This window comes from Phaenicophaeus curvirostris, chromosome 11 (assembly GCF_032191515.1).
Source record: "Phaenicophaeus curvirostris isolate KB17595 chromosome 11, BPBGC_Pcur_1.0, whole genome shotgun sequence".
In the NCBI taxonomy this organism is placed as follows: Eukaryota; Metazoa; Chordata; class Aves; order Cuculiformes; family Cuculidae; genus Phaenicophaeus; species Phaenicophaeus curvirostris.
In genome coordinates this window covers 8,217,569-8,242,678 of record NC_091402.1, presented here as the reverse complement: position 1 = coordinate 8,242,678, position 25,110 = coordinate 8,217,569, and the positions used below count along the sequence as shown (strand labels likewise).

At 38.6% G+C, this 25,110-nt stretch overlaps 1 protein-coding gene across 1 annotated transcript in view; it reads left to right on the top strand.

Moving 5' to 3' along the window:
* Positions 1-25,110, top strand: part of SUCLG2 (succinate-CoA ligase GDP-forming subunit beta) — a 220,790-nt gene that overhangs the window by 68,727 nt on the left and 126,953 nt on the right. The gene's annotated exons all lie outside the window — the stretch shown is intronic.

The window sequence follows — 25,110 nt, the reverse complement described above, 5'->3', positions numbered from 1 at the left end:
ATTTTAATTGAAGGCTCCAGCCATTAAACCCAGGCATTGCTTAGAAGTGAGATACCCAGACAGCACCACAGAATAACTCTTCCCAGTGAAGTTTTTCTTTTGCAGTTCAGAGAAGCAGCCCAAATGTGGCAACACAGCACAGAAGCTGCACTGAAATCAATGTAAATGAACAATGCCTCCAGCAGTTATCCATATAGGTTTAGGACCCCACTCTGCCTCCACATATGCCTAGGTCTTGTCTCAGTTTTACACTTGAAGCACAGTCTGGTTTTGAGCTCATAAATTCCAAATGCTGTGCTAGACTCTGAATAATCCAAAATTGGAGTATTAAAAGTGGCAACAACACAGCACTAGTGGTAAAATAGTGCCTGAATTTTGGTCAATGCACTTTGCAGATATGAAGTTTTCCTCTTGGGTAACACATTTCAGTCACTGTGCAAAGTTAGTGTATATTGTTGGTAAAGAGACATGGAAAACATTGTGTTGTTTCACAGTTCTGTGGTAGGGCCCAGGGGCACTGATCTAATTTCACTGCATCACAAGGCATCTGTAATATCACATCATAATCTACAACTGAGCTGGAGTTAGAGCAGCCACCACATTACTGGTACAACCCTGTCATTTCAATTCTTTACGCTTTTTTCACCAGCAAAGTCACATCTCCCCAGTCTAATAGTGCCAGCTAATAACCAACAACAGTCTCAACAACAGAAAATCTAATGAAAGTGAAAAGAGCAAACTGAAACAATGAAACAGAACTTCATATTCCTGATCCAACCCCAAGCTGAGGGAATGTGACAAGAAGAGTACTAAACAGTCTTTTGATTTGTAATCATAAAGGAAAATCAGAAAGCCATAATGTTCAATCCTTATAGCCATGTTGCTTAAAAATTGAGCCACTGTGACCCAAACTTTTAGGGAGATAAAACCAAAAAGAACCAACAACTGAAAAATCTCTTTGGTTCAAATGGTCACAATTCAACCGAGTTGACATTTGGATGTGCACGTTTTAGTTTCCATGAAAACAGTATTTTCCATAGAAAGCAGCAATTTTCATTAAATAAGTGAATAACAAAATAACAGTGAATCATCAGAAATGCAGGTTTTGACAGAAAATTTTCAATTTACTTCAACATTAAATGGGTTATGGTGTGGTTGAGAATTAGCCCAAGTGGGTTTGCTGAGATATCACAAAAACAAACAGCAAAGCCACACAGCATACCAGGAATCTCTATGCATCTATTTCTGTCTCAAATTCTACCAGTACTTTTTTTTGTGCAAATTCATCACCTGTTCCTGAAGTAGTGCCCATGAGAAAAAAGATACCATAATTGGTCATCACAGCGGATGATATGAAGCCTCCTGGAAAGGTTTCATGTATTGAAGATGTCTCGCATTAAGCATCTCTTTGACCAGTCTTCTGTTTTTCTCCTTGCACTAAGAAATTTTAAAGGAGAAAGAAAAAGATCAACCCTGTGGAAACTGCACAGAGCTTGCAGAAGGCAGTGCCACCTGCACCTATCAAATTGTATTTCCAAGCAATCTGCTTGGTCAGTAGTGAAATTAAGTGGGGAATACAATCCTATACTATCTTTCCTTCAGGGACCTCAATGTGCTATAGAAGCATAAATTAATTAAACCTCATAACACCTGGAAGAGGCAGGTAGAAGACCTGGGACTACCTTATGTGTCCTAGTGCTGAAGCCACTGCTGCTGTTTAACAGTAGATTGCAACCATACACGTCTGTGAAGGAAAGAGAAGGGAATGAATTAATATACACAACAAAATATTGAAGGGAATTCAGACTCATCTTTTATTCTTACAAAATTGGCCCCCAAATCTCTCCTGTTCATAGGTACTTAGGGCTTACTGAGGCCTGGCTTCTGCACCAGCTCAGACAGGAGCTGCTGATTCTAAAATCAATTAGACCTTCTCTCACAAGTGTGTGTACTGCACCTGATTCTTTTTTCAATTATCTTTCCCTCTAAGTTGCAAAACAGATTCTCACTTCAGCTACAGCACCTCTCCCAGTGCAAGAACACTAGCTTTGCACAATGGTAACAGTGATACTATCTGCCTGCTTAGACCACCTCTTGATTACTGTCCAAATGACCCTTACATAGATTTACTTCAGTAGTTAAGAATACCAGAAGAAATATAAAGAAAATTCAGCTTCTTTACGTAGATTTAGACTATCCTTACCCTATTCATTCTTTGCTACGTAAGGTGAAAAACTATATGGTCTTTTCATAAAAAGCATATTTAATTGTGAACTGTATGACATACATAAAAATGTGTTCTCCAGCTGCCAAAATTATTCTCCAATGATGCTAAATAATATTCCATGTCATTTTTACTTAGACAGTATATTACACTAATAAATTCGTCAATGAAATATTGCATAATGGAAAAGGAAATAAGTTTATTTTTGTAATAACTTCCAAGTTTTTTAATCAGTTCAATGTGAATTCAATACAACCAATCTTCTCCTGGTACTGCTTCCTTTATTGAAATCAATTCTTCAAAAAGGAAGGCAATAATAAAAAAAAAGGGAATGTAAATGTCTGAGTTAGAATCAACTGAAATAAAACCATACTCCACTCACATTTCTGGGAAATAAACTGACTGGAACTCTGCCTTCACACCTCTGCAAAAGTCAAAGTTCTCTCCCAAACAAAGCACTCGGAAGTAATGTATCTTTGGCACACACATGTGCAATTCAGAGGCTGGCCAGTTATCACATCTGTGTCTTTTGCTATTAGCATAATGAACTACATAACTTTCCTTTGTGTTTGAAAACTGGTTCGCAGTGGCTGCTTAAAGCACTTCTGATGATTTCTTTGTCCCCCATGGATGTTTCTTGAGTAAATGCAAAATTCTTACCCAAGTCCATAATCGAACCACTATGAATTCCAACGCTTCTCTTTATGATTTAATAAGAAACTATATAAACCAGTGTTGTACAATATACAGAAGATATAAACAGCTTTCATGGTTCACTATGTTGGAAAAAACAGTCAGATGTTGGTAAATTGGTATGATGATGATCCAGTACAATTTTCATTGATCAAGTATCAACAGATCCACTCAGCTAACTACAGGACTAAGCATAATGAGTGTTGAATCACAAGCGATGAGAGAAAGTGTGCTGCCCAGATTCATGCCTGTCCAGGAACATTCCCTTTATTTTTATAGAATGATTTACACATAACCACAACTATTTTTATAAAGATAATCCAACACCACAGCAAAGAAATTAAAATGGAAATTTTTGGGGGGGAAGGGGTATGTATCAAACACTGTGATTGATGCTTTAAACATGTCCTGGTTTTGGCTGGGATGGAGGCAATTTTCTTTTCAAGTAGCTGCAGCATTTTGAATTTAGTGTGGGAAGAACGTTGATAATACATATTAGGTTTAGTAGTAGCACTGTAATGTTTTATCCTCAGCTGGGATAGAATTACATTTCTTCTCAGCAGCAGCTGTTTCTTCTGGAAATGCAGTGCTCATAGTGTTTCATGACTACTACTTGGGGATGGGCTGATATAGTTTTGTGTATTCTGTTATTATAACTACCATTAGTATTATCCTCATTATTATCTTTTTTATTTTTTTATTAAAGAAGCTTTTCTTTCAACCCACAAGTCTTCCTTTCCTTTTCCGATTCTTGCTCCTGATTGGGAGGAGGTGGTAGAGCAGCTGCCTATTGTTTAGCTGCTGGCTAAAGGCTAAACTATGATAACACACAATGGTAATATATTTTCTGGGAAAACATGACTGTTTAGATTGCCATAGGACTACTTTTCGAGGGTCTTGATATTGTCCATGCCGATAGCCAGTTTCATACTGCACAACTTAATTCAAGACCTGAGAATGGTAGAGAAAAAATTTATTCCATCTATGGGCCGAACATTATTTTACACAATTTCAGATTCAGGAACTTGTCCTTTTGTTTCAGGATTTTGTTGTTTTGGAGATATCGTCTTTGAAGGTTTATTTTTAAACCTTCTCAAAAGGAAAACAATTGCATGCATAGGAATTTAAAAAGCAAGGGTTATCTAAAGAAAGTGGTTTTCCCTGTGATAAACTATTTTGTCAACAGTTTAGCTGAACTTCAGAATCCTTCATTCCTGTGAAGAATATAATATTCTGGATCTCTCTCAGACAGGATTTTTTTTTTTTTATTTTTTGACCAGAGCAGAGTTAGCATTTGCTTTTGTACAGAAGAAATCTGCCTTCACATCCTCTTCTCACTGCCTGGATCTCAAACAGTATTTCGTAGTTTACATCATCAACGTCCCCTATACCATTTCCACCAGGGAAAGGACATTACGTCTTCTTCACACTGAAGAAAAGGTGTCTGTTCTTAACAATTATTAAGACAAATGAAAGTATCACAACATTCATGGTTTGGATGTGGTCATTAGATGAGTAATATACGATACTGGAGCTGTAAGATACTAAGTGCTCTTGTCTGCTTATTTTGCTAATTGAGGACAGGGCATAGCAGAATAGCATTGATTTTTCTTTGACTCATCCTGCCTACCCTATTGTCTCAGCCTGTTCCAAATCATCCAGGAAATGTGGGTCCAGCAGCAGACACTTCACAGATGTCTGATACAAACCAGGAGATAAGAGAATCAGCTGCATCAACTTTATACTGCTGAAGATTCCCTCCAGCACAAGGTGTATTCTCCAGGTGTCAATCTGGCCAGTTAAGTTCATTTTGTACTGACTGAATTTAATGAGCTGTAAAATCTATTTCACTATAAGCAATTCTTATTCAAACCTAGAAGGAAAAATAGTTTCTTCTTCTTTTTTTGAAGCCCACACCAAAACTCCTATAAGGTTCCTTCCAAACTGGCCACACTTTTGAATGCTTCTTTCCTAATTTGACATCTGTTTCTCCGCTTGAGAGGATGATATATAAACAATTTCTGGAAAACACATTAGCAAATCGAGAGTCAGCCATGCCAGTATGTTCATCTTTGATTTGCTTCTTGAAAGCACTTGAAGCCCAGAACAAAAGCCCTGGATCAAAGATGCTTGGCTGAAGCAATTTGGCTGGAGAGCAAGCTATATTCCTTGGGAAAGATTTCCCATCATAACAGGAAAGACAAAGTGAACGAAAACTTGAGCCCTAGCAGTAGTCACTATTAGAAAAGAGTGAAAAACATCATAAAGGTAGGAAGAAACATCTGTGCACTGAATGCACTGGTCTGGAAATATTCAGCTTCTGCAATGCTGAGCTGCTGTTTTCAACACCCCTTGGCCAGCAGGCTGCAGTGAGCATTGCAAAACTGTTGCTGGTGGCTGGGATACAAACACCCCTCACAGTAACACAAGTGCCTGTTCTGTAGTGGGTTCACCTGATTAGCACTGATACCTCCTTGAAATGATGAAATATCACCTTTAATAAACCTACCCATGAAAGAGTTTGTCTTCAGAGTCCCTGCTTACTGATTAAGATTCAAGTTTTTATGCATTGGAGGCATTTTTGACATTAGTACCATCAGAAAGCTACAGCTGCACTCACACTGTTCACTTGAAGGCATCTTCACCACTGAGAGTTTTTCTGACAAATGGCAACCTCTCCCCTCATCCATGAGTGTGATTTTTGAATGGAGTGCAGCTAGGTGATTTCAGCTGAGCAGATGTCTTTTACAGGTAGATTCTGACACCTTTTACACTGAGTTCTCAATTTCTTTTTGTGATAGCAAGAGCCTGAGTCTATTTATTCAATTACCATGTGTTTGAGCCTACAGGCTTTGCACGCTTCTGCCTAGCTAAAATAACTCACTCCACTGCTGAAATCTAATTGAAAGAGTTCTGTGCAGTCCCATTATGAATTATTCTGTGTTATGATAGGAAGGCTAGAGGTTGTGAAACTAGTTATATCAGCAAAGCTGGCATCTAATTTCATTAGCTTACATTGTAATTGCCTTACATATGACGGACCTGATACTACCACTCCCGCTCAGAGAAAATTCCCACTGTCTTTGTTTTAGAGCTGTCAGTTCCACTTTGGGAGATAATGGCTCTCTGATCCTGCACTTCATACTACCATGAGCATCTGGCCACCAAAAATATTCCAAGCAGTCAGGCTGGGAGAAGAAATGTGGAGATGATATGTGTAGAAAGCCATCCCCATGTTCCGGAAAAAAAGCCGGCAGGGGAGAAAACCAGATTGGTTGAACAGAGAGATCTTGAGTGACATCAAGAAGAAGAGAAATGTTTATGGGCTCTGGAAGAGGGGACAGGCCTCTTGGGTGGACTACAGGAGGGAAGTGAGATTGTGTAGAGAAAAAATCAGAAGGGCGAAGGATCAATTAGAAATCAGATTGGCAAAGTCTGTGAAAGATAACAAAAAATCCTTCTATAAATATATAAATAATAAAAGGAGGACTAGGGAGACCATACAGACCCTATTGGACGCAGAAGGAACAACAGTGACAGGGGATGAGGAAAAGGCTGAGGTACTTAAGGCCTTCTTTGCCTCAGTCTTTAATTGTAAAGAAAGTCGTTCCATTTGTGTACAAACCCAGGAGCTAGAGGAGCAAAATGAGGCTCCCGTGATCCAAGAGGAGGTGGTCAGAGCCTTGCTAGCCCGACTAGACACCCACAAGTCTATGGGGCCGGATGGGATTCATCCAAGGGTATTGAAGGAGCTGGCAGATGTGCTGGCCAAACCCCTTTCCATCATCTTCCAACAGTCCTGGAAGACTGGGGAAGTCCCACTGGACTGGAGGCTGGCTGATGTTGTGCCCATCTACAAGAAGGGTCGCAGGGAGGATCCAGGAAACTACAGGCCTGTCAGTCTGACCTCTGTGCCAGGGAAAGTCATGGAGCAGGTGATCTTGAGTGCTATCATGAAGCACATGCAAGAGAACCAGGTGATCAGGCCCAGTCAACACGGGTTCACAAAAGGCAGGTCTTGCCAAACTAACCTGATTGCCTTCTATGACAAAGTGACTCGGCTGCTGGATGAGGGAAAGGCTGTGGATGTATCTTCCTGGACTTCAGTAAAGCCTTTGACACAGTTTCTCACAGCATTCTGCTTCGGAAACTGTCACCTCTGGCCTGGACAGGCGCACACTCTCCCGGGTGGAAAACTGGTTGGATGGCCGGGCCCAGAGAGTGGTGGGAAATGGTGTGAAATCCAGCTGGAGGCCAGTGACAAGTGGGGTTCCCCAGGGCTCAGTGCTGGGTCCAGCCCTGTTCAATGTCTTTATCAATGACCTGGATGAAGGCATCGAGTGCACCCTTAGCAAGTTTGCGGACGGCACTAAGCTGGGTGGAAGTGTCGATCTGCTGGAGGGTCAGGAGGCTCTGCAAAGGGATCTGAACAGGCTGGACAGCTGGGCTGAGTCCAATGGCATGAGGTTTAACAAGGCCAAGTGCCGGGTCCTGCACTTGGGGCACAACAACCCTGTGCAGTGCTACAGACTAGGAGAAGTCTGTCTAGAAAGCTGCCTGGAGGAGAGGGACCTGGGGGTGTTGGTTGGCAGTGACTGAACATGAGCCAGCAGTGGCCCAGGTGGCCAAGAAGGCCAATGGCATCTTGGCTTGGATCAGAAACGGCGTGACCAGCAGGTCCAGGGAGGTTATTCTCCCTCTGTACTTGGCACTGGTGAGACCGCTCCTCGAATCCTGTGTTCAGTTCTGGGCCCCTCACCACAAGAAGGATGTTGAGGCTCTGGAGCGAGTCCAGAGAAGAGCAAGAAAGCTGGTGAGGGGGGTGGAGAACAGGCCTTACGAGGAGTGGCTGAGAGAGCTGGGGTTGTTTAGCCTGGAGAAGAGGAGGCTGAGGGGAGACCTCATTGCTCTCTACAACTACCTGAAAGGAGGTTGTAGAAAGGAGGGTGCTGGCCTCTTCTCCCAAGTGATGGGGGACAGGACAAGATAGAATGGACTCAACCTCCACCCAGGGAGATTTAGGCTGGACATTAGGAAAAAATTCTTCACAGAAAGGGTGATTGGTCCCTGGCAGAGGCTGCCCAGGGAGGTGGTTGAGTCACCTTCCCTGGAGGTGTTTAAGGCACAGGTGGATGAGGTGCTAAGGGACATGGTTTAGTGTTTGATAGGAATGGTTGGACTCAATGATCCGGTGGGTCTCTTCCAATCTGGTTATTCTATGATTCTATGATTCTATATATCTATGCACTTCTAGCAAACTACCTCAGTCCATTTTGGACTGCTTGTAATCATCACAGCCCCTTTATTTCTTTAGAAGGGCTTCCATGAAGGGAAGTTAGGTATGACATGCAAGCATAGTTAGGATGAGGACAGGCTGGTTTTCCCAGCAGAAACAATGTCATTACAAGACCTGTCTGTGTTGTGCAATGCTGCTCCAGGTAAAGCAGGGCTAGCAGGTCTCCATAACACTACCTAGTGTCAGATAACAATGACTGTTCTGGAAGCAGAACACTTGAGTCAGTGCTGATAGATGAGCACTTGGTGACATGGTACAAGTGTTTCCAAGGCATCCTCTTCTAGAAACTCTGACCAATCCGGAGTTTTCCAGTAGGATTTTGGGAAGTGATAAGGCCAGTATTGGTGTCTCTCTACCCCAGGGGTTTTTTTTGAGTATTGATATCAGTCACTGTGGTACCCAAACAGCTGACTGCAAATTTTCTCTCTCTTCCAGTGGGAAAGCAGATCCTGTCTCTCCCATTCACAAAAAGAAGGATGCCAGTTATTAACGTCACCTAGATTTATGGCATGTGTTTACTATACAAAATGAAGACATTAGCCACAAAGATTCTATGATTTGTTACCTGGAGAGCTGACGCATCACTGAAGAAAACGAAACTGTGAAGGAATAATAAGACAGAGAGAGAAGCACAGGCAGCATCAAGGTGGCAAAGGTTTTCTTCCTTTGCCTACAGGAATCATGCTTCCTAATTCATACACCTCTTTTAGCTCAAGGACAGGAATTGAAATTTAGAGGGATTTCTGCAGGCAATATCAAATTGCAGCTGAAAGGTACATTCTTCTATAAATTTCATATCATTGCTCTCCAGTTCAGTGTAATGTTTGCAATTGTCTTTTCCTCCTTTTAAATTCCATGAACCTCTGCAGCAACTATATAGTAAAAAATACAATATCCACCATTTCTGGGAAAGTTGTGAGCTTTAGTCTGCCATTTCCTTCCACAGTTAAGGAGATCATTGTGTTCCTTCTTCTGGAGCTTTGGAAGATGTGTAGTTGGGCTCTTCATGTGCCATTGACTGAGCCAAAGCAGATAGAGTTCCTGGGGACCTAGACTGCTAGACTGTAACACCACTACTCTGAACCACAGTGAGACTATCAAACACATCCCAACAAATACAATCCAATCCTCTCAAACTCCTAGGATATGAACTGTACAATTCTCCAAAATACATCACATTCTATGTGAGTTCTCTATCTCCTTTTAAGTCTGTTCTTTGAAAGTATACATGAAAGCATAAAGTTACTGGCACCTTTAATAGAATGTCACTCAGTTTCATCTGTCTGCTATTGAATGCTTATGAATTATTTTGATGTGGTAAAAATACAATGGTTTCAGTAAAGAAAAAAAAGAAAAAAAAGAAAAAATTGGAAATCATGAATGTTTTTTAAGAAAAGCTATAAAACAGTTTGTCATAAACCAGCTACCTTGCTGCAAAACACAGGGTGGTTAAAATACATACTCTACAAAAAGGTTAAATGGCTGAAATATTAGAACAGTTTTATATAATATTAGCCAATGTTTCTGTTTTAGGCATAGAAGATACCAATATAGCTAGGATAAATTCTACTCGATGCTACGTACTGTTGGTATTTATATAACAACAGTTTTTATATAAATACTTTGATTTATATAAAGTTTCCAGCTATTTTTGGATTATTCAGCTTTTTTTTTTTTAATGCTTTGCCATGCAATTTTATGATAGTAAATTCTTCTGGAACACATAGTATAATTGAGCCGGCCAAGCAACCATGATTTCCTATAGAAACACATTCTATTGAGGTATAACTTATTGAGTGATCTTGAGGAAGAAGCTGCAATTACATATACAATGCAATATTTCCAATGAAGTCTCAGACTAGGCTTGAGAAAATTAATTTTTGAAGCATTTGACCATAAAGTCTAGAATATGGAAGAATGAACCTGGAAAAAAAACATCAAAACAGAGCTCCACAGCAAAAAAAGAATCCAGCATTCACATCTGTACAGATGGAATGTCATTAAATAAATAAATAAACAAACAAATAAATAAATAAATAAGTGAATGTGCTCAGGTCAGCTGGAAAGCAGCCAAAAATAAACAGGCTGGTATACATCTGGGAAAAACAGCCACCCAACTCAGTCACAACAGGAAGGCTGACAGAAGTACTTCTTGATGACAACGAGATACATCTTTGGTACAGAGTGCCTTGCAAGGAAAATGGATCAGAAACATTCCCCCCACACTGTGTGGACAAGGGAGTGAGAAATGATGCTGAGCAATCTATTAAACAGTTCTGTGATGGAGCTGTAAGTCACATTACGAGTTGAAAGGAAACTGAAGCAGAGTCTGTGGCAAACCTAAATTACTGGCAGCATTTGTTAGATAAACGGAAGCAAGTGACAATAGACAACATGCCAGGCTAGCTGGGCAAAGACTTTGTAGCTCTGAACTTTGAGGTGACAGAAAAAAACAATGATATTTTTTTAAAGGCTTTTTTTTCCCAGAACCATTGACGTGTCACTTTATTCACTATAATAAAGAAAATAAATAATACATTTTTTATTGTAAAAAGATACATTATACAAAAAGGGTTTCTATGAATATTCAGTCATTGTTTTAACTAACTTTTCTGAGGCATTTGCAATTGACCATCTCTATATTGTTTTAATACACAGTTAATTTTGGGCACAGATCCATGGGAAGTGGATTTTACAAAGAATGTTATTATGAGTGCCAGAAAGACTGTTGTTCTGAGATAACTTCATATGACTTTGCTTGAGTAGTGATGCTGGGGTAACACATCTAAGATGTAGAGCATTCCTCGGAAACTTATTGAATCTAAAAGTGCCAAAAAGCTATCCTTGAATAACAGCTATGAAGAAGGAAATGATGGCAATTCACAGGCTTATCCTGAGCAGAAAATAATAATTAAATATGGTGTTAGTTTAGTGCTCACCAAAAGCTACCTACTTAGCTCAAATCAAATCTGATATATGCTCTATATTAGTTGTAAGTTGTATTTAACTAAAAGGATGCAACAAAGTTGGAAAGGGTGTACTTTTCTTCATACTTTTTGGATATCACAAAAATAATTTCTGGCTATTTACTCTAGCCAGGGCAGATCTAGCCTGTTGCTTCTGACAAGAAACACTATTCTCTTCCCTCCTCTAGGGAAAAAAATCCTCTGTGAAATTCAAGTCTAGATCCTAGATCACAAAATCAGACCCAGTGAGATGAGTACTAGCAATACCCTATCAACTGATATCAAGAGCCAGAAAAGAAGTTCTATATTCTCTGAGAAAGGACCACTTCCTTCATTCCAGAAAAACTCCTTGCTGCAAAGAAAGTCATTTCTGAAATTCCATCAACTACACTAAAATCAGAATCTAGTAGAATATTGATCTGCAGGATCTGAAAGCACTCTTAAGAAAGTTGGCTGTCTAAATACCAAGCAGTAATAAACAACAAAACACGTTCATTGCTTCTTAGTACACCTTGCTATGGAACGGATCCCAGAAAATTTTTACTGAGGTTATATAATTCATTGTGGGAGAAGTAGAATGACTGAATAAGATAAAGGTATTCTATCTTCTGTGTCCTGCAAACGCAATCAGATTTGCTCTAAGAAAGAGTATTGTACCAGCCTCCATCCCAGTGTTAACATTCAGAACTTCCTCCCAGGTTTGCTTATCTGATAAAAAGCCTCTCCATCTGGAGTCTGTTATTAATGCATAAATCCCAGAAATGTGTCTAGAAAAGTTCACACATTAAACAGACATGAAGGGAGGATAAAACCCTTTTGGGATAAAATATGGTTTCTATGTTTCCTTTGGAAAGAATAACAACAGACTACGATCTCAAGGGATATTGTAATTTCTCCAAGGAGCAAAAAAAAACCTAAAAACTTTAGAGATTAATGACATTTGAAAAAGAATTTTTTAACAAATTAAATATCCATGACAACTCTGCTGTTTATTTAGGGCTCAACATTGCAACAATGTTACACTACAGCATGGAGGTAAACAAGCAATGAACTGGAGACCTCTGTACCTAAATATATCAGCTATTTATGCTTGAGTTTAATGACCAACCCTGGAGCTAAAAGCGGTAACAGCATAATGTGTGTGGACTGGGACCTGAAAGGATAAGGAAATTATACTGACTGCTGGCCAGTAAGCACTTAATCATGTCTATCCATCTCTCTTAGGGTTTTATACTGCCATCCATAACTGTACCATCTGAGTGCCATTGTGTAAAATCAATAGCAATAACGAAATCCCTGGAGGATATCACAGAAACTCTAGCACATCTCCTCTTCTGGGTCAAACTCAGTGTTTGCATAGCCATATAGTCATGCTTTTTGATTTTAATGAGACTATTCGTGAGTATTATGTTGAGGAAACTTCTCATAATGATATAAACATTAGATTATTCCTCCAAATATTGTTTCTAATAAGAAAGATCAGGTTCAGAAACTATGATTTCTTTTCTTAAAACTTGCAAAAACTAGCTCAAAATATTACTCATAAGTTCATAAAACCTAAAACATTTTCTCTGAGTTGACCAAGAAGTAATAATTCTTTCTGAAGAGCTTCGTCTGACTCTGAAAACAGCAAATGAAGACTAAATGGATTTTGGCACTTATTTGCACCAACTGCTTAGCAATGTTTCTACAAAATTCTGGTGTTCTAAGTGCTTTTGTTGTGCCTATGAAGAAAGACACACACAGCATCTTTGCATACACTCTGTAACTCAGTTTGAACATTTGATGAATAAAAGATTTTGTATTTTACCTATCAGCTGCACTCTTTTCAGCATCTACTGTCAAAGAAGGATGTAGACAAATCCACCAATACTCTCAAGAAGGGCTGCCTCATTTCAAAGAAGCAATTTACTGTCTACCCATTTACATACTTTGTCAGTGCTAATCCTCCATCATTGCACCTAAAAGATGCTACCATCATCTTCTGTCATGCTGATGTCTCCACTCCAATTTTCAGCACACTTAACACATCAGATCAGGTATGAAAAGAAGTACTTACATATTCATACGGACGCAGCTTCATTCACTACCCCATGGAAGATTGAGGTTCAGTTAGGATAACTCCTAAACAGATTATATTTAAACACAGTCCTGATTTTCTTTATCATACAAAAAGTATAACATTACTTCATTTCTTTCATTGATTTCTTATAAAATCAGTAAAAATGCCCCTCATGAAGAGAGCAGGCAAATACGTATGCTAAAAATTTTGTACGCACCTCTACCTCTCTTTGCAGTTCACTGAGAGATGGCAGCAAAGAGCTCCTTTCCTAAGTTTCAGAGCTGCCACAGTTTCATACAAGTATTTTGTGAATAATAGATATCTTTTCATATGGATGAAAGAAAGCTTCATTAACAACTGTGTGTATTCATCAAGAGATATAGGGTTTGTCTCTTGCTATTGCCACATTCAAGGAGCAGATAAATCTTACCATTGATATACAACACCACACACACACACACCGTAAGCGGCCTAAGCCAAATAGCCTGTTGGACTGAGAGGGCAGGCCAATGCCAGTGGGAATGGTACCCAAAGGAGAATTGTGGTAGCATCTTATGGAGCTGCCTATGACATCCTGACCTGGAAAACAAGGTACAATGTAAGGTCGGGTTGGCCAGTGAACCACCCCAGACCTTAGAAGAACAGCCACAAACACAACATTCCTCTGAATATTCTCTGTACATAATACCATATGTACTAAGTACTGGATATTTATATAGAGGAACTGCAATTTCAGACATAACAAACCAAAAGGCTTGAGACAAGAAATGGGCTAGAGTATAAGGAATCCAAGATGCCTATGCCCACTTTGAAAACATATGCCAGCCCAGAAGGCTGAACAAGAAGTATTTTCTTAATATGTTCCTCCATCCCGCTATTTTTAATATAGACTATTTGACTGTTATTTTTTTTGCCATTGAATATCCAGAATAAAAATAAACCAGACTTAATTGCCAATTACATCATGAAGAAAAAAAGTATTGGAATGGTAGTGTATAGACATGAATCTTAGATTTCCATTAACAATAAAATGTAATATGTCTGTCATTAAGGAGCAGACAGTTCATAGCTGGAAGATACAGGAGTGTATACTGTGAATAGCTACAGTTATATATGGTATTTCAAGAACAATCTAATAAAGCCTAATTGGTTGAATAATAGTAGAAGACTGAACAGAAACTTCTCTAAACAAACTGTCCCAGAGAAAACGTCGGTATTCTTTGTGAAGCTATGAACAATAGCTCCCAGATACGGCTTTGGAGTGATCTGACTGTTGCATCCAACCTGCCCGAGATCCAAGATCTCTTTTTGTCATAGATCCTTCTCAGCTATTACCAGAGAGCTAGTCCTTCTGTTATCCTCTCTTTTGTCCCGAAGAGGTATCAGGATACCCAGCGAAAAAAGAAACCTCGAGGTTTCTCCCACTGCAGCATCTGCCAAGGCAGATGGGATTTACATGCAGCCTGAGTTTAGACAGCCTACCAAGACTGTTAGCATGGATGTAAAGTATCTTATCTGAGCATCTGCCATTCCTGGGGCTGGTCAGTTAAGTTACTCAGCAGATACGAACAATATTCTATGATTGCTGTGCTGAAGCAGAGAGCAGCTTTTCCTTAGCATTCATTTCACTCATTAAAATAAATCTTGCTAGTAGGTTATTGGATAGGAATTGACTTCTTAACCCAGACAGACTTAGTTTTGCTAGTTTTATGGTATGTACAATTGAATTGCTATTGTTTCTCTAATGAAATATGTTATAGGTTTGTATTACAGATATTTTCTGGATGCTTACAAGGGAAACTAGTATGTTACATTTTCATTTCCTAGGCATACAGAAATGCTGGATATGGATCAAGGAATCTTTACCATGTTTGCCTCTTAAAATTGCCTCTAACACATAGCAGTATTTTTTCGCCCTCCCTACACCTCTCTTTGGGGAAAATGGTTCTTCAAAGTCTCTTCCTTCTATGCAATGATCTCTAAGCCTCCCCTCCTCAATTCCACACTCCCAAAGCAGAGAGCTACATCCTCCCCGGTTTTGTCTGCCAACCACTAAACTTCTTAAAACGTTTTTAGCAATTTTCTTATACTATGTTTCAAATTGCAGAAGGAGTGACAGAAACCAGTCAAACATTACAGCATACCCCTTCTTGTCCCACCACCCTACAGTCTCTGTAATTAGAAAGCAATTGTATTGCTTTTTGTTTTTCTCAGGCTTTCCAGAATAATTCAACTTTCAGCAAAGAACGTACCTGGGAACACATTATGTTCTAAACATAGAAATAAAACTGTTCTAATGAAATGTAAGTTGCACTCTTACCTGCAGCATTCCCTACTGTGAAGGTTACCGTTTAAAAAGTCTGTTTATAAACCACCATCTGTTTGGCTTCTTTATGTTCACTTTATTTTTTATTGTGTGTGGTAATTAATGAGGCTTTCTGTATTTTTACCATAAAAGCTGATGTTTTTCTTTATAAATGAGAAGCAATACCTCCCTGATGAAAATATCAGCTTACTTCAACAAATGAGGGGAATTGCTTTAAGACTGGACCATTGTTTAGGTGGCATTGTGGTATCTGAGCAGAAGTGTTAACAATACTGCAGACCATCTGCCTTGTGACCCCATGAGCATTAAGTTATAGATGAACTGGATGAAGTTAGGATGGCAACTTTGTCTGTGAAGGACAGTTGTAAAACGTGACTATTGTACCCTTTAGCAGATAACAAAAGGAACTAGACAAAATAAGTTGACACCAAATCTCTCTGCTAGATTTTGCTTCATCTTTGTTCCATGGCTTTGAAGTAGATTATCACAAAGATAAGGACATGCTGCTAATGCCTTTTTGACTAGGAGACAGTTTCTGTATGCTCTTGCTGCCTCTTGTTTTGGTTTGGTTTATTTTTAAAGTTGCAGATCATCCTGTCTTCCTGGGCAACGACTGAGTATTTTAGATAGGCAAAACCAGTATTCTTGCAAAAAGGGCAGAAATTGCATACCAAACACGCACTCTAGATTAGTTTCACATAGAGGACAAAAGTGTCATAAAACATAAAAAAATCTCAAGCTTTCAGTTCATTGATAAGCATGCTTTCCTAAAAAAGTAAGGATTCTCCTTTTTGAGAACTTTGACTTTGTCCTTTTTCTTCAGCTTTCATCAACGATGAACATCCTTCATTCTGCAGATCACAGCTATATATACAAGACTTTTTTAGTCTTACCTAAAGCTTAAGAGATAATCAACTGAGACTAAAAAGACCTCTGATAGCTGCCTTTCAAAAACTTAACAGCCTACCTTCAAAAACACATTTCTCCATGTGCCCATCAAGAAAAATGATTTCTGATGGTCTGTACTCACTGTTCATAGAGGACTGATTTTCTTATTTGGGTGCAGTTTTATGGAGCTGATTATCACTTTCTCAGCCTTTCAGGTTATGAAGACAGACATGTTTGGTCTGACAGCATGGATGCATCAAGGCATGACTGGGTTACATTAACAATTCTATGCAATTTGACCTGTGTTATATGCAATTAATCAGTACATTCGAGCAATCTCTCGAATATTAAGTGTACTGAAATTTTCCCATAATTTTGAATAAACAGGAAGAAACTGGAGGAATTAAGAATGAAAATATCACAGAATACCTAATTTAACAAAAACCAGTAGAAGAAAGATCTTATATATTTTATCATAATTTTAATATAAATCATCTATCAATAAAGGTCCCCATTATATAAGTATATACTTAGATACACATACAAACACACACATACACACACACCTGCATATCCTCTGTGCTTTACTTGGTGCCAGAAATCTTTGAGTTATTATTCCCACTGTCCTGAAATGAATGAGAGACTTCTGCAGGATATACTGGTGACAAGATTGTGTAAGGCACAGTGCCACTGCTAAAGTCTGTGCTCCTGATATAAAACCACATGAACCTAACTGCTCCTTATATATTGAAAGGTGAGGGTTAAAAAACAAAGACTCATTGCTATTCTCTGGGAACTCTGGACAAGAGACAAATCCCTTCTCAAGCCTGTTCATTGTCTGTTTATTGACTGGAACTCATGTTTATATGCTGTACCACAAGATTATACTTAGCACTAAAGCCAAGTGCTAATTTATAGCAATTATTGCCACTACAAATTCTTCTGTTCTTCACAAAAAAAGATGTATTTTGCAAATTCCTCAGTCATTTGTTATTCTGAATTAATGAACTAGCTGTAATAATTTTCAGGTTTACAGTGTGGTAATAGGCATACTTTCAGTTGAAACATGGCAGAAAGTTGCATGTATATACAAGTCCTACAGTATTGTTTTGCTCTCATGGATGACAACAGTATACACAACTATTGAATGAAACACTCATAACCTCTTGCATACAAATAAATTCAATTAGAATTTGAGGGAGTATGCATTGACAATATTAATTTTTTTAAATGCTTTCAATTATAAATAAGACTTTGTGACTGGTGTATCCCTACATTATGCATTTGCATTAATATCTGCAGGTTGATAAGTATTATTAAGTTCAGTATTTTGTATAGAACTGAACCATGGGTCTTAGACACTGTAATAACTATGTTCCCAAAAAACCAGCAGAGATAAGAAAGTTTACTCTATGCATTCATCCCTTCAAATTCTGTTATTTGTCAGGAATCCTACTCTGAATTCCATCAAGCAAGCCACATGTAGCCTTGAGTAACAAATTGATTCATTTCAGTATATAGCTCAACACTCATTAAAGATACGTGAAAAGTCTGAAGAAGGTAAATCTAAAGTGAGTAAGAGTGATTTTCTCAGAATACTACACTTTATATGCATATTACCTTAATTTTAAACATAAAATCATCACAGCTTTTAAACGAGTTGTCCATGTAGATTTTCTATTATTTCTCTGAATTTTTATTACAGTAAGCATTTTAAGCCTAAATGACTCTCAAAACAAATCACGTACCTCCTATGGCAGTTGCTTTTAATGACTTGGTCTTCACTTTTCTGCTTAAGATGGAATTCAGCATTTTCTGAAGCACAGACTGATAGCACGAAAACATCCGTTGGGGTAGAATTTTGATTGTAGACTTGCTCATATGTACTAAAACATTCCCAGCTTTCCTAGAGAAACAAAATCATCAAAACACTTACTAAGGACAACCAATATACGTAGCAGAAGTTATATCTGATATTGTTAAATTTAACAGCTAATCTTGCAAATGCTACTTCACTAAATCAGATGGATACTAGAACTATCAGGTGCTTGGATAAATTTTATTCTAACTTCCTTTTTGATGCAGAATGCAAAAGAGCAGTATTTTAGGCTCCGCTACAGCCAAGCTGATGGTTAAAGAGTTCCCATTTTGATCTACATAACCAATGCGTATTAACTAATAATATGGCAATTCCTACACACTTTTGTACAAGCTATTAAAAAGACAGGCCATTGGGAAGTTCCTTCTGATTCCTCCTAGCTCTACCAGCAGAAAAAAAGTTTTCTAGTATCATTTCCTGAAGTGTGAAAAAACTGTACTGTATTGTGTACACACACATAAGATTTGAAGGCACGATTATTTGCGTGTGTCCATACCCACATGAAAGCATATATTTTATTAGAGATTCTAACAACCTTCATAAGCGAAACATTTTGGAGTTGTTCTGCTTACAGGCTAAAGTTTTACCAAAAGTTATTCCTTAGTCTGGAAATGAAATGGCTTCTTTTATGAATAAAACACATCTATGCAGAGAGCAACCACGAGTCTGTACCCTCCCTATTAATCTGCTCATATAGATACTGTCCCATGAGGATACAGGCTTTGCATTTTGCCAGGCTTCCCATTTTCTTCCCACAGAAGGTGCAAACACCATTCAAACAGCATATGCTAATGCAGCTTATTTACAACCCTCCTCTTCTCTGTGTAGGGGAGGTGACACTTGCAAATGCAGTAGGAATTCTGACTGTGATGCATTTTACCTACAGTTGTGACTGTAGATAGCGAGTTCCATCAGGCGTAAATACTCTTGTCACCAGCTAAGGCAACAAATCTTCCTTTACGTTACATACTTGTAAATGTCCAAATATGCAGTCTAGACAACAAACCTGCAAGCATATACAGCAAATAGCATAGTCACTGCTGTTACTTCACTTTAGGCATTTCAATTTTGCCTAGTGGTTCATTCAGGTTTTGCTATAAGACTTTTTACACAGTGCTGCACTTTGTCAGGCTGTTCAGAAATGTTTCTGTTTTCATGAACTTCCGTGATCCCTCAACCACTTGCTGGTGTTCAACCAATTGTAATGAAAGTGAAACCTGCATCCATGCCAAAGATTTTCTTGAAACAGGAAAACACAATGAGCAGTCTACAAAACCCACTGAAATAGTACCCCGTGACCCCAAACTGGGTAGCATAGAAAGCTACGTTTAAATCAATACTTAATTCGGCAGAAAAATCAATTTCCCTTCCTCTGCAATCCATAAAATTCATCAGGAAAAAAATTACCCCTCACATATTAGCAGCCCTTTCACCCTATAGGTTTAGAAATTAATTACAATAGACAGTTGCAAGCCCCGTAACAGGTTGGGACTACATGCTATGAGATATTTTGCAACCTGTGAATCAAAACATGGATTAGATGTGATGTGAACACCTACAGCTTTCCTAACTTCCCTAGTTTCCCTTTGGTAAAGGCAAACACTACTTTTATAGCTAAAACTGTCTACAGTTTAAAGTATTATATAGGTTTAATTCCTGGAAAATACTCACCTTTTTGCAGATACTGTGCAGGACACAAACAATGCTATATTAATAAAGATTGTTCTGTCAGCATCCAAATCACTTTTCTTACAGCAGTAAGATCTTGCCTTTATTATTCCACATGGGTATTCCAGTTCTGTTGTGAAATAGTTAAAAGAGCTTTACTGCACAGGCACACACATAGTTCAGAGTCCTATCAGTGTGTGCCCTTGGCTAGGGATGTTCCACACATCTAACTGTCTGTGCAATCTCTTCATCTGTGAACTTTCCTTTACACCCTAGGCAGCTTGCTGCTAAATATGCTTTTAAATACAATGGCTTGCTGTTAAATATTTTTTAAACAAAATGTACAGAGTAGCCTTGATCTATATTCCATAAATCTAAGTGTTTTTTAGACTGTTTGCCTATATAATAGATCATAATAGATTGAATTGCTTAGCTCACACAAGAGCTTGTCTTTTCATTACATCACTGTTTTGCTGCTATTCTAATCCTCTTTCCTTTCCCTTAAGTAACACTTTACTTTTTTTTTTGTTTCTTTTTCATAACGTTAGACATTTCTTTCCTGAATTTAGATTGTCTATACCTTTAAAGGACTTCAAAGTCTTTGCAGGGATATAGTCACATCTTATCAAAGAGGTCCAGACTCCGAGAGGATGTTTTCTTCCATGGTATCCCACAGCTCAGTTCTTTACACTTTTTGTATTCACAATCCCATATTGTCTCTGACAGAAGTTCAATAAATTGTCTTTCCAGCCATAATATCAGAGTTCTCAACATTGTTGGAACTGAGTGTTACAGACTACAGCCTATCTGCTGAGAAACCTGAACTCCCCTGTCTGCCTTATTATACAGTAGGCCGCTGGCAAAAGGTAGCAGTACATCTCTTGTAAACTGATGAATCACTTCTACTGTTTTCATCCAGTTAATTTATGTCATAATTCCTGAATGTTTCCTTTTTACACAGAGTCAAATGGTTAGATACCAAAAAGGTGGAGCATTACGCTTACTATTGCCCCCTTAGGTATTGCCTCTTTTGTTATAAATCTTTTTAAAATGGGTTGCTTCACTACTTTTTCATTTTATTTCTACATGTTATTATTTAAAATCTTCCCTGGTTCAGGCACTTCTTTTCAGTTTTTAGCTTTAATTACATGTAAAAGTTATCACACAGTGTTTAAACGTGGCACCCTGGCTTCCCATAGTGTCAAACATAAGATGCAAAGATGGTTTTAAGCCCTCACTATTCTTTTGTTCGTAGCCACATGCAAGTTCCATCACCATATACAGCAGAGGTGGACAGCACTTGAAAATGAAAAAGACAGACATATTTACATACACAGATTGATGGTGCAACAATAGATAAAGCTAATATATTTGGTGAAGATGGTGCAACCAGAAAATTTGATCCTACCTAGCCAAAAAACACACTACCCTATCTGCTTCCAGGATCCCTCTCATTACATCGTAATAATTTTTTTAGTAAATGGAGATCTTGTGGCTGTATGCAACAACTGAACTCAGTGCCTAGGAGGTTATTTTCAATTCTGGTATGCTATTTTTCATTCTTTATTTTCATCCTTCTTTTGTTTTCTAGAATTGAACATTGTCAATTTAATTTTAATCTTTCGTTACTAATTCAATTTTAATCTTTCATTACCCTTCCTCTACTCACTGCTATATTTACCATTTACTGTATTTTTTTCTTTTTGGTTTTACAGTTAGAGACAAGCAGACACAACCAGGGAAGAGGAATGAGTAACAGTGAAGGACTGAGAGAGAGCATCACAGACTGAGAGGGACTTTCACATAAGACTCTCTACAACATTCAGTCTATGATGTTTCCAGTTCTTCAGTCACCTACAGTGGGATTATTTTAGTGAGTTTGTTGCAGTTTTACTACCCTCCTGCATTATTCTTAGGGATGGTGTATGTGGTGTATCTTTGACAAGCAAGTTATTCTCTAGGAAACCTATGTGGATATGAAATTCAAGTTCTATAGCTGCCACAAGAATAATTTCAAGGGAATATCCACATGATGAAATGCCTTTCAGTCCATCATTTATAGTTTTCTGAAAAAGAGTCAACAACCTATCAAATACAGACTAGACCAACCATATTACCACTGAGCAAAAGCGAAAGTGTGAGGGCTCACCTGAATGGCAGGTATTCACTCTACTGAAGTTGGCTAATCCTGTGAATAAGAAAAGATGTATTTGGCCCAATTCTATTGCCGCCTAAAATAGAAGAGTATCCTGTCCATGAAAACATAAATGCTCTCTGCTTCACTGCTGTAATACTGATTTTATTCCTGTCATGTATCAGCATGCACTCAGATACGTTACTCAGGAAAAATTAAGAAAATAACTTCCATTCAGCTCTGCTAGCTATAATGAGTTTGTCAAATGGTTCTATGGTTAAATGAAAAGTTAATGATAAACAGCCTTTCTGAACGGCTGGATACACCATCCATGTGCTGGGTGTGACATCCATCTTTAGCAAATAATGGTTTGGGAGGTAATCTGCGTGGATGAGAAAATGAATATACTATTTCACTGTTAACAAGTACTGCTGCAATGAAGAGAAAATGCAAAACCACTTAAAATTATGCTTTACCTGTCATAAGGTAACTTTTTTGGTTTTAAAATGTTTTCACTTGAATGCTATCGACTACTTAGGCTTCAGGATAAGTTCTTAAGAGCTGAGACCTATGGGATGTTTTTTTAAACTTAATTGCAAAAACATTACTGGTTGTTTTGCATTAAGTAGACCACTACTAAAAAGCTTAGCTACAATTTAGCTTTCTATTAATCCTGGGGAAGATACGAGAAAGGCAGTGCTGGCAAATGCTGCATACCCATGATAGATACTGGGAGGAATATTTGGAAGGAACATACTTTGAAATCAGCCTCTCTCACTCTGTCCTTTTTTATTTTACAGGTCACTTCCCTTACCTCCTTATTTGTGAGGACAGCGTGTTGGGATGAGTCCTTAGCTGCTTCCAAATCCAAGTGAGTTTCCTAACAATAATTCATAATGTGTACCTCTTCTTTCACACACCCACACACATTCCCCTGTACCCTATACTCCAAGGAAGCTTGCTTTTCTTGCTCTGCTAACTGCTTCAGAGAGCTATGTGATCTAAATTTTCCTTGGTTTACATACATGCAGAAAGAAACTGAAAGTGATGACAATGACAATGACTCTCTATACCTTTTCTCCTACTTTAAAGATCAGTTATCTTCTACCCTTGAGATACAAAAAAATCGTCTCTTGGTGACTAACCCATATTGCATCTTTGCACAGCATTTTCCATTTACTAAATCCAAACAATAAAAAATATAGTAAAGAAGGTTCCCCACTATTTATATTATGCAGTGAAAGTGCTCCTTATACCATTAAATGATACCGTTGCCTGCATTCCACTCACATTACCTGAAAGTTTATATACGTGTTATATATATAAACCTAACGCAGACAGCCCTAATAGTTTGTATGAATAGGAAACTGTGTGCTTTCTGAACCACAGTCATGAAACTAAAACTGAAATTATATTTCCTCCACCATAATACCAGAGTCAGTATATAATGTTCTGAAAGAATAAGTGCACAGTAATACCTAGGTTAATACTGGGTACCATACATTATTGTTTAATGCTATCAAAAAGCTGCATCTTCAGATTCTTTATTGAAACATATTACATTACTTAAATTGTCATGACAAAGACAAAACTGTTCAATTCCAGATTCTTCTAGCATCTCAGTTTTTATGAAATTGCAGATTTTTTTTCTTATAGTAGTATAATTTATTTCCTGATTAAATTCCAATAAAGGAGTTGTTCAGTCCTGATTTTTTTTTAAAAACAGTGTAAGTCCTAAGCACTGACAGGAGCATTCTCCTTTGTTCCCCCTCACATCCTAGACTAGAATATGGGGATTTGACTGTTTTGTTTATCCAACTGTTTCATCATAAGATACTGAATAAATAATCATAGAATCATAGAATCACCAGGTTGGAAAAAACCCACCGGATCATCCAGTCCAACCATTCCTATCAAGTTCCAAATTCCTATAATGTTCAGCATAACTACTGCCTGCCTATAATGCTAAACTCTGCATGCTTCAATAAGGTGAATTTAATATGAACTGCTGTAAAATTGCAAGAGTATCTCAGCTGCTGCTCAGTTTTCACCCCCAATTTTTTTTTTTTTTTCAAACTGTCCTCGTTAATTGCTGATTCATATGAAGCATTTCAAGTCACCTCTCCATCACTAATGGGTGGATTATGCAGAGTGCGCTCCCCAGGAGCAGACAGAGGATGCTGAAGGCTCAGATACAGATGGTGCCTGCAAAGTCACAGCGATTGGACTCGAGCTTGCTTTAAACTATAGACAAGGTGCACCCTCGCCCTATCGCTGCCTCTGTGAACAGTCCCTTCCAACTCAAAGCATTTTATCATTCTGTGACGCTTAATGCTTACAAGTCCTGCCTGGCGCACAGGGGCAGCAGAGCAAGGGTGGGGATTCTCCCCCACCTGGAGGCTCCGAGGGGACGTTAGAGCAGCTTCCAGTACTGACAGAGCTACGGGAAAGCTGAGGACCAGCTTTTTACAAGGGCCTGGAGCGACAAGAGGAAGGGAAGGGTGTTAAATTGGAAGAGGGGAAAGGTTTAGATCAGACATAGAATCATAGAATAACCAGATTGGAAGAGATCCACCGGATCATCGAGTCCAACCATTCCTATCAAACACTAAACCATGCCCCTTAGCACCTCACCCACCTGTGCGTTAAACACCTCCAGGGAAGGTGACTCAACCACCTCCCTGGGCAGCCTGTGCCAGTGCCCAATGACCCTTTCTGTGAAGAATTTTTTTCCTAATGTCCAGCCTAAATCTCCCCTGGCGGAGCTTGAGGCCATTCCCTCTCGTCCTGTCCCCTGTCACTTGGGAGAAGAGGCCAGCTCCCTCCTCTCCACAACCTCCTTTCAGGTAGTTGTAGAGAGCAATGAGGTCTCCCCTCAGCCTCCTCTTCTCCAGGCTAAACAACCCCAGCTCTCTCAGCCGCTCCTCGTAAGACCTAAATAACAAGACCAAATAACATAAATCCATCATGACAT